The sequence below is a fragment of the Harpia harpyja genome, chromosome 13, assembly GCF_026419915.1.
Source record: "Harpia harpyja isolate bHarHar1 chromosome 13, bHarHar1 primary haplotype, whole genome shotgun sequence".
Lineage (NCBI taxonomy): Eukaryota > Metazoa > Chordata > Aves > Accipitriformes > Accipitridae > Harpia > Harpia harpyja.
In genome coordinates, this window is record NC_068952.1 from 33,602,301 (window position 1) to 33,612,693 (window position 10,393).

At 42.1% G+C, this 10,393-nt stretch overlaps 1 long non-coding RNA gene across 1 annotated transcript; it reads left to right on the top strand.

Moving 5' to 3' along the window:
• Nucleotides 1–2,851: 2,851 nt before the first annotated feature.
• LOC128150520 (uncharacterized) lies at nt 2,852–10,007 on the top strand. Its single transcript, XR_008238077.1, has 3 exons — nt 2,852–3,466; nt 5,028–8,275; nt 8,362–10,007. It is a non-coding gene; the product is annotated as an uncharacterized LOC128150520 (long non-coding RNA).
• Nucleotides 10,008–10,393: the final 386 nt, after the last annotated feature.

Here is a 10,393-nt window from a genome sequence, read left to right on the forward strand (position 1 = left end):
CACAGAAACATTATGGCCAGAAGAAAATTACACAATAAACTCTCCTGAGCTGTTGGAGGCTTGTTGCTTGCCAGCAGAGCAGACCCTTGGCAGCCCTTGAGGGGAGTTCTGCTGCGGTGTTCCTCTCTGCAGGAGACACTACACTGCTCTTCCTTTCTCTTGCTGTCTTTTGACTCTGCATTTGTAGGAGGACTTCAGTATCCAACTTCAGCAAGGATAGTTGGGCCAAGCTCTGTATGAAAAAAACACAAAAGTGACATTTTTTACCTTGCTGAAAAGTATTTATTTTATTCAACATCTAAGCAGTAATTAAGGCACGTGAAGCTCCACCTACCAAATCATTAAGTCCCACGGCTCTTGCAGGGGACTTGCAAGTACAGCTGAGACCTTTGCAACCCACCTGTTTCTGCACACATGGCTGTCTCACAGGTAACTGGAACCAGTCTGACTGTCAGCTGGCAGAACTGCTGAGCAGTACAGCAAGACTTCTGGCATGCAGAAACCTGAAGTGCCTGGAAAGTGCCCTTGCATGCCATGCTCACAGATTCACTGTCTCTGTTGTATGGGTTAGAAGACATACTGAATCCAAGTAGGGACAGAGCACTGTCCTCTGGCTGTACTTCTCAATTTGGGCACCCCTATCTAAGACCAGACAAATAATGGCCTCTTTAGCCCTTGTGACCTGTTCAGACCCTTCAGGCTTCCTCTCCAGCTTCACTACACCTTCTCACAGAAGTCCAGCTAAGTAGTACTCTGGGGTTATGTTTACAGGTGTAACACATCACACATGCGGAAGCAGTGTCTTCTGAGCATTTCAAGGCTTAGTTCATATTTTTTCAGCATTTGTGATTATTTTCTTTTCTGTCTACATTGTAACATCTGGTAGAGAGCTTGAAGAAGCTGTCTCTCATTCTTCACTTGAGCCATGGCCCCTGTGTGCTCTCACCAGAATAGAGAAACACTGATTTCTAGTGGCCTGACATTTGTCTGGTTGAAAACAGACAGAAGCCAACTCTCAGGAGCCAGTGGTGGATTTCATGTATATTGAGGCATTCTGCATGACGTTTTGAAGTGCTGTTCACGTGAGTTGTGTCTAGAAGCTATTCGTTTTAGATGTGGGTCATGTTCTCCTAATGGATGGCAAGTTATATATGGTGCCATAGGTCATTGTATTGGCTTTGTGTGGCAAGGTTTTGGTAGCGGGGGGGGGGGGGTTACAGGGGTGGCTTCTGTAAGAAGCTGCTGGAAGCTTCCCCTGTGTTCGAGAGAGCCCATACCAGCCGGCTCTAAGACGGACCCGCCGCCGGCCAAGGCCGAGCCAATCAGTGATAGTGGTAACGCCTCTGTGATAACATTTTTAAGAAGGAAAAAAAGTTGGGACACACAGAAATGGCAGCCGGAGAGAGGAGTGAGAACATGTAAGAGAAACAACCCATGCGGACACCAAGGTCAGTGAAGAAGGAGGGGAGGAGATGCTCCAGGCGCCGGAGCAGAGATTCCCCTGCAGCCCGTGGGGAAGACCATGGTGAGGCAGGCTGTCCCCCTGCAGCCCAGGGAGGTCCACGGTGGAGCAGATCTCCACCTGCAGCCCGGGGAGGACCCCATGCCGGAGCAGGTGGGTTCCCGAAGGAGGCTGTGACCCAGTGGGAACCCCGCGCTGGAGCAGGCTCCTGGCAGGACCTGTGGATCTGTGGAGAGAGGAGCCCACGGAGCAGGTTTTCTGGCAGGACTTGTGACCCCACGGGGGACCCACGCTGGAGCAGTCTGTGCCTGAAGGACTGCACACCGTGGAAGGGACCCACACTGGAGCAGTTTGTGAAGAACTGCAGCCCGTGGGAAGGACCCACGTTGGAGAAGTTTGTGGAGGACTGTCTCCTGTGGGTGGGACCCCACGCTGGAGCAGGGGAAGAGTGTGATGGGTCCTCCCCCTGAGGAGGATGAAGTGGCAGAAAATAACGTGTGATGAACTGACCGTAAACCCCATCCCCGTCCCCCTGTGCCGCTGGGGGGTTGGTAGAGAATCCGGGAGTGAAGTTGTGCCCGGGAAGAAGGGAGGGGTGGAGGGAAGGTGTTCTGAGATTTGGTTTTATTTCTTATTACCCTACTCTGGTTGATTTGTAATAAATTGAGTTAATTTTCCCCAAGCTGAGTCTGTTTTGCCCGTGACGGTAATTGGTGAGTGATCTCTCCTGTCCTTATCTCGACCCACAAGCTCTTTGTTATATTTTCTCTCCCCTGTCCAGCTGAGGAGGAGGGGGAGTGATAGAATGGCTTTGGTGGGCACCTGGCGTCCAGCCAGGGTTAACCCATCACAGTCATATATCATGGTACTTTCCTCTTTTGCAACAATACGTATAATATTTTTAGTTCCAGTACATCTTGCAAAGAGATTCTTTTATAAAGCAGGAGTACAGAACTGCAGCCACATCATACATAACGGAAATTGAGTGATTAGCAGAATGAGGTTATTATTCTACTTCCTTAAACATTGTAACTACATAACTCCATTTGTAGTGATCAGTCCATGTCCAATAGTTTAACAGCATTAGCTACCCTGAGTATTTAACCAGGGTTTTTTTCTGAGGTCTTTGTAATTTGATTTAACAGTGCTCAGGCTGTTAGGCATAACACATTTAATACTATCATCTGTTGTGCAATGAGTAAAACCTGAAGAGTTAGTAGCCCACAGTAAATAAAAATGTAGTCCAAAGCCTGTGGATAGAGCAAATACTTTCCATGGAATACAAGAAGAGAGTGAAGGAGTCTTAAGATTTAATAAAATATGTGTACTCCTCACAGTGTACTTTGTGCTCAAGCATGAAAGCTCATTGATAGCACTGGAGTGCTTGCTTTCATTGCAGCACTAATTCAAATAAACTGCTATCCAAGCGAACTCATCTTGAGTTAGCTTGTCAAGTGTGAGCGTCAACACAATAAGACTCTGGAGCTGCACAGAGTTACACTGCAGAGTAGCTAAGATTGTACCCTCATGTTACAAACACGTGATGACAAATCTGCCTTAAAATATTCTTCTCTCTCTCCCTGCTGCAGCTGATACAACTGTTTGTGTGATGGGACTCTAAATTGTGTCTGAGAGAACCTGCACTGGTGACAATGGCTTCACCTTCTACAGGAGAGGAAGGGATGACTGTCTGGGTATAGGAACCTCTTCAGCTGGATCTTCTGGCGATGGAGTAGTACCATGGAACCACTGCCTGGTGGGCCAGTGAGGACAAGCCTGGGAGCTCATAGATAATTGCAAAATGAGCTTCTGTACTCTGTGCTATCAGTCTGCCCCTGCCCTGGTGGGAAGACCATTACCAGCACATCTGTATCTTTGCTTCTTACTGCCCCCTCTGGGGTGTACTCCCTCTCTTCCCCTGTCTTGTGTGAAATCCCAGGATCAACCATCTTGTGTTCCTCAGTTCAACAATTTTTAACAACCATGGCTCTTCAGAAGCTCCAGGTAGTTCAGCATCTATGAGACTTTCCTTCTGGGCCTGACAGCAACAGGCAAACACAATGACTCGCATTTGATCAACTCCTGCTCTCTGCAGAGATGGTCTAAATCAGTCAAGTGAAATGCAGTGAGTGACTTCCCATTTAGCTGGTGCACAGAAAAGCAGAATTGTGCCCGTTACTCATGCTGGGCTTAAAGGAACAATTCACAGTCAAAGGTCTTCATATCTCATCAATAATCTTCTAGAAACTCTGGTTGATAAAATCTTGTGCTCACTGTGTAAAGGAAAAAAAGAAAACAAGGAGGAAAGAGGATTTTTATTCCTCCTTGTTAGGGCATATATTAAATTGTTCAAGGGGATATATTAAAATGTTCACTGTAGTGAAGGTTTAATGAACAGAAAACTTTGCACTTCAAAATGGCTTTCCTACTGCCGAGATTTCCTCTCAGTATCTTAGCAGGGTCTTTGTCTTCAGTTCTGCTCTATTCTTCCTCCTAGGGACCTCAGTTAGGAGTTCACTCCAAGCTGCTGTTGTTAGCCAGGTCTGGATTCAAACCTTTGGGGATTTTGACTTAGATGGCAAGATTAACTGCCTGCCCTAGCAATTTCCGTGGTCAAATTGCCCACCGTGGTCTCAGATGACCCAGGCAGTGTTCACATATTATTGACCTGATAAGCAGTGAAAAGTTCAGGCTAACACATTAAAGTACAGCATAACTTATCAATGCACCTGCCTGTGCATTTACATTTAACAGTCCTAAGGCACTTCCACTGGCAAGAAGTTACCGGCCACAGTCAGGAGCCAGTCTTCTTGACAAAATAATAGGTCTGGTTTCTTCTCTTCAGCGTCCCAAAGAATTTTAACCCCTCTTGTGAATAGGTGTTATTCTTTTTAACTTTGAATGACTAATTGATTTTTAAATGATAAAATTTCTTACACCAGTTAATGCATATTGCAGTTTTTTTGTTTGTTTGACTCCAAAATACTGTCTTTCCTTGCTTGGTTTTTTTTTTTTTTTTTTTTTTTTTTAAGTTGCACTTGCAGAATATCCTATTTCATGGACCAGGCTGGCAATTGGAAGCAAATGTGTTTGTAAAACAAACCCTAAAATCTGCTGAGTTTGTAACAGAAGTATGGTACCAACATAAGCAGTTCTATCAGAGCACGTGAAACAACTGCAATAACCTCCAGTTCTTCAGGACAGAAAGTAGCAACAGTTTATGAAGGATTTTAGATTAGTTTATTTCCCTTTTGAATAAAATGTAGGTCTCCCTCTTCTCCACTAATAAGGTTGGACTCAATGATCTTAAAGGTCTTTTCCAACGTAAACGATTCTATGATTCTATGATAATAACAAAAAATAATGGGACTGGAGAGGAGGCTGTTGTTCTAGACAGTCTCAGGACAGTAATTTACAGGGAGCTGGTCTGTGGCTTTTCCCTGTACAGAATAGGTGTATCACAGGGTGTTTTGTTTCAAGTAAATTGAAAATTCAGAATTGAAAATGCCAAGCAAATATGAAAGACAGCAGAATCCTAATTAGCTGCTTTCTGTTTTGCAAAAAGACTTGCAGATTTCATACAGTATCAGTGAAGACACCCAACATTGTTACCTATAGAGCAACAGAAGGTAAAAGAGATCACAGCCAAATATTTATTTGCATTATTAGACAGGGATGCTAAATCTGTCAGGAACAGAATGTATAACAGTGCTTACAGGTATTTCTGTTGTTGGTTTGAAAAGCCGCCAAATGGTATACTCAGCTCTTATACTTTCATTCCAAAAATAATTAGGAATTTTTTTTATATTAAAAACTGCTACTTAAATATTTTTCAGCCTGTAGAATGAGTAAATTACAACCAAGAGTTTAAAAAAACCCCCATGGATTGACAAGCTCTCTAGGCCTCTGATGTTAGTATATAACATTAGATAATATCAATAAACATCAAACTCTTTCACAAGCTTGCTTTTAAAAGCTGGAGTTCCTAACTTTGGGGACAAAATATTGCTCTTTTGAATGCCAAAACATAGTTCTTCCTGTCTTCTCTGTCGTGAATGAGGAATGAATGGACACATCTTCCCTGTGGAAGTTGTCACAGAAGTAGGGTCTGTGGTTAGGGTTGCGATTTTGGAACTTATTTTACTTTCTAATATGTTTACTGTATTCCAACCCTGCTCATTAATTAGAGATGCTTGGAGTAAATGTGACTCGCCAGCTGTATGGTCTTGCCTGAAGAGATGGGATTTCAGAATTTTTCTGTGGTTGATTTCCAGTTACTACTAAGGGATGACATGAAAAAGATTTCCTGGAAACTGTGATCATCTGAAGGGAGGGAAGGTAGACTTGGATCTTAGTATAGTGGCTAATGTTCCCTCTGGCGCAGACATGAAACCATCTACGAGGAACTACCTCCTGCACCAGCTAAGACACAAATGCTAGTATAGCATGAACAGACCACTTGTAAAATGACATTCAAAGCAGCATATGATATCAGCATTTTGTGATTTACACTAGCTGGCTATTGGTTTTTGGCTGAAGTTACCACTTTTCCTCAACCGCGGTGTACAAAGGAATTGAATCAGTCACCCTCTATTCAAGGGAAAGTGAAGTTCATTGTCCTTCAGAGGACCTCAGGTTTGAAACCTTCTGGGTTAAAAAGTCTTCCCAATCTAGGCAGTAGCACAGGACCTGTAACAGTACCTGGTTCTCCATAGAGGTAGTAGTGGCATAAGAGCTGATGTCTTAAGACAAAAAGGGAAATTGCAGTCAGTGTCATTAGTGGCTGTCTTCACTGGGAGCAGAAAGTAAGAGTAGTTAAAGATGTTAAACTTAAACTATATTCCTGTACATTTAACTTTTAACTAACTGGAGCCTAAGGTGGCATGTTCTTGCATGTATGTATTTGCTATGGATGGAAAAACTGCTGACACTTGGGTCTCCTTGAAATCGATAACATGGCTCCCATTGTCTTCAGGGGGAACAGAGGCCAAAGCTGCAAATCCTATCAGATAATTATAAATGAAACAAAGAGTTGCAGTATGCAGTAAAACCCTGCATGGCTGTGATTCAGGAAAGCACTCAGTGTTCTTTGTTGGGGAAGTAAATCATGTAGAAACAGGAAGATATTTTCAATGCTTTAAATGCTCCTCAGGAAAACTAAACACAATTTTGACTGTGCAGGTTTATGTACTCCATACCTTCATGGAATTTTTCCACCTTTGAGTTTTTTTGGTTTTTTAATCACAAAAAGCTTGTTTCTTCTTTTAATGTGTTCCAGTGTGCATTCAGCTGATCACTGAAACCCCAAGAAGGCAACAGCTGTTGTGAATCTATAATCAGATTGCCCAGCTAATTAGTGGTTTTAAATGGACTTGGGTTTTTTTTCCCCTCTTCTTCTTGTGATTTCAGTGTCAGTGACACTGTTAATAAATTCTTAATGAGGAATAATGTTATATAAATGTTGGGGAAACTAGGTCTTCTTTTATATTCAAAGCATAGCATACAATTAAAATGTACCATAGATAGAATCATAGCTTCATTTAACTCATCTTAACCTACCCACTCTGAGCTGAAATGAGTATATCCTGCTTTTCATTTGATGTGTCCTGTTGTGTTAAATGTACCATACTGATCTAAAAGTGGCAAATTCTGTGGGTGCCCAGAGTTGTTATCAGAGCCAGACGCTGCATGCTTGCAAGACATGCCTCCACACAGCTCCTCTAGTTAGAAGAAAAAGAAATTTATAAAATGATCTCACTTGTCCTTTCAAAACAGGTTTCTAATCCATTTCCTTGCAAAGAAACCAATGAAAACAGAATTTTCCCATTAAAGCTGACAATCTATTACTCATTTTTTTTCTGTAATGTTTCCTGGTTTGTTTATGGTGTGATCATAGTCATTCAGGGAATAACGGTGCAATGTGTAAGGAATTTTTAAAATTAGTTGGAAATCATTACTTTTAAAAACTGTTATTCAGGATCACTTCTCAGCATTAATTTTTTAAGTATACTGATTTTTTCCAAGGGTTTTCCCCCCAAATTGTGGCTTTTTAAGAATGTGATTTTTAAAGATAGAGTGTTATATTTATGAATCACTAACCAGAGGTTGAAATCTTCTGAAAGCCTTCCTCTGATAACCTCTGTCAAGCAGTGCTGGCAAGTAGGGAAAAAAAATCCAAACAAAAAATGGAAACCCTGCAGATTTTTAAAGCACAACTAAATGTTTAACAGTTTGAAGTGTAAATGAACCTAATTTCTTCAGTAATGTGGAATTTTTAAGGAAATATATATTTATGGTAAATTCTCATTTTTTAGAAAATGGACGTGTGTCATCAGCTATCTTTCCGGTGGAAAAGTCCTGCTGTATTGTGTGTGATGTTAACTGGCCTCAGACCACAGAGAATTATTTATCTCCTGTTTACTGCTGGGGGAGGAAGGCTACGTAAGCTTCTGCTTATCATGCCAGGGCCCCACAAGCCATGAATCAGTCTCCCTATAGGAAATAATGACATTTACTTTAGAGTTCATAATGTTTCTGAAAATACTAAATATTAATTTATTTTTTAGCCTTCTGTTTTCTGAGACTTTAGCACTTTCATTTTCCATGCTTCAATCTGCAACTCTGAGGATATGAATAATTTTTAAAGGGGAAGTGGAGTTTCTTCGTTGACCACATAGATGCAAGAGCTGGGCTTTTATGAAAGATAATCCGATATTATGAAACTAGTGATGAACTCATCAGAAGTGGTGTGGCTGAGAGGACAGCCTTAGAGCATGAGAAGTACCAGGTGTTAATGAACAGAATGAAGGGAAGGTAAATAATTCTGAGCTCTGGCATTGCATCCCAACAGCCAAGTACCTGCATCCAGAGTTCCGCTTAATTGTTGTTCTTCCTTGCAGGCACCAAGCAAATGTTTTCCTACATGCACCCTTTTAAACATGATTGGCTTGTCTATATTGCTGGGCAGACATTTAGCTTATTTACCTAAGGTGAGTCTATCTGATGATTTCTATCCACTTACCACCTGTACCCTCCTCAAATCTTTTATTTCTATGGTCTTCTAGATAAAGATTTGGTACTTCTGTGTCTCTGACTAAGGTTATATACATGCATATGAGTATATGCAGTAACAAAGGTATACACACTTTGAACTTATATGCAGGGGCCAGAGCTGTGGATCAGAAAGGGAAACAGCTTTTCCTTTCTTTTGGAAGTGATATCCCAGCTGTTGTCATTGCAATTGTTGGAGCGGTGCCTCTGCGACTCAGTGGGTAAGCCCTGCCAATCTATTAGCTAAGTTGTTTAGCATGGACTTTGATTAACTTTTGTTCAAATTTAACTTTCTCTTGGAAAACCTAGCTGTTTGTTTTCTGTTGTTGCTACAATTGTGGCTAATATCTTGAGATCTGCATTATAAAAATGAATAAATAAATGATTGTATTGATATGGATTTTTGTTTGGCATCAGCAAGCTATATTTATGACTACCAACAGCTGAAGCAGCCAGATGTGTGTGTACGTGCGTGGTTTTTCAACCACATAGGCTTTTGCACAATAAATCCATTAGTGCTGATTGCTTCCCTTTCTCTAAAAGGCCCTGCTTTTTCACTTCATTTTGCTATCTCTAACTCTAATTCAGCAAATAGCTTTTAGTAAAATCCTAAAGAGTAGGACATTTGTGAATTATATAATTTAATGCGTTAGTCACAAAATAACAGATGAACTTGTTGAGGGTGAGTCATGACTTTATTGCCTGCATCTTCTAGATGTAAAACGGATCTTTGTGGCTTTTTTTTTTTTTTTTGCCTCCAACCTTCTTTATTCTGTTCTGAATGACAGATACCTCATCTGCTTTATGGCTAGGAAGACATACTGGATGAAAAAAGGACCTGCTTTCTCTCTGGGTTTAGTCTGCATTTTTAATTGTATTTGCTCATTACTACCTGTGAAACCTCACCCTTCTGTTTTTTTCTGAGCAAGTTGTAAATATGGCTTCAATATACATTATGTTTAACGCAAGGACAGTCTTTCTAGCATTTTTCACCAGGTCTCAGAGTGGCTCATGCACACCTTGCAAAGCAGGGAGACCACCCATGGAGTCGGAGGGTCCAGTTGCCACTGGTGGCATGTCAGAGCAGAGCCAGGACTGGGAAGCATGTGTGGGACGGTCTCTCGGTGGCAGAATGTCCTCTTCTCTCAAAGGCATAACTTCAGTTTCCAAATTATAAGTCGTTTTATGGACATTTATCACCTTGGACTTGAAACGGAACCCGCAGCTTAAAAGTCAACCTTCTCTCACAACAATTTGTATGCTACTTTGGAGTGTGGCAACTGAAGGCAGCTAGAGGAAGAAGTGATTTCCCCATGACCCCGACTATTTATTTCGTACATTTACCAATGTGTTTGTACATTTCTCAGCACCCAAAGCTGCACGTTGTGACTAAGCTGTTACAACACCTCCCTGCCAGCAGAAGGAGAGCTCTTCCTTCCTCTTCGCATCCCTCCCACTGCCCAGTCCCCAGCTCTCCCTTCTGCCTGCCGCTACTTATGGGACTGGTTAGGGAGCGGGGGCAGCCCAGTGGCTTGGCAGCACAGGGCCAGATGAGGAGGAAGGAAGGGAAAGCTGGGGCAGGGGAGAAGATGCCATCCCCTTTTGGTGGTTCTGAAATCATCTCGCGCCAAAGTGATAAGGCATGTAGCTTCACCCAAAGTTTCACTTTTCCCATCCCACGGGTGGTTAATAGATGAGCCTTTCACATTGCCACACAATACAGAAGAACATTTTTTGAAGACTTGGGAAATGCAACGGGATGGTAATGAGATTTGAAGGCATGGGATAGGTTCCTCCTCAGGGAAGAAGTTGTCACAGTTTCTTCTCAAGATCCCAGCCTTTTTTACAGTCTCCACATGTATACCCTAAAGCAATAGACAA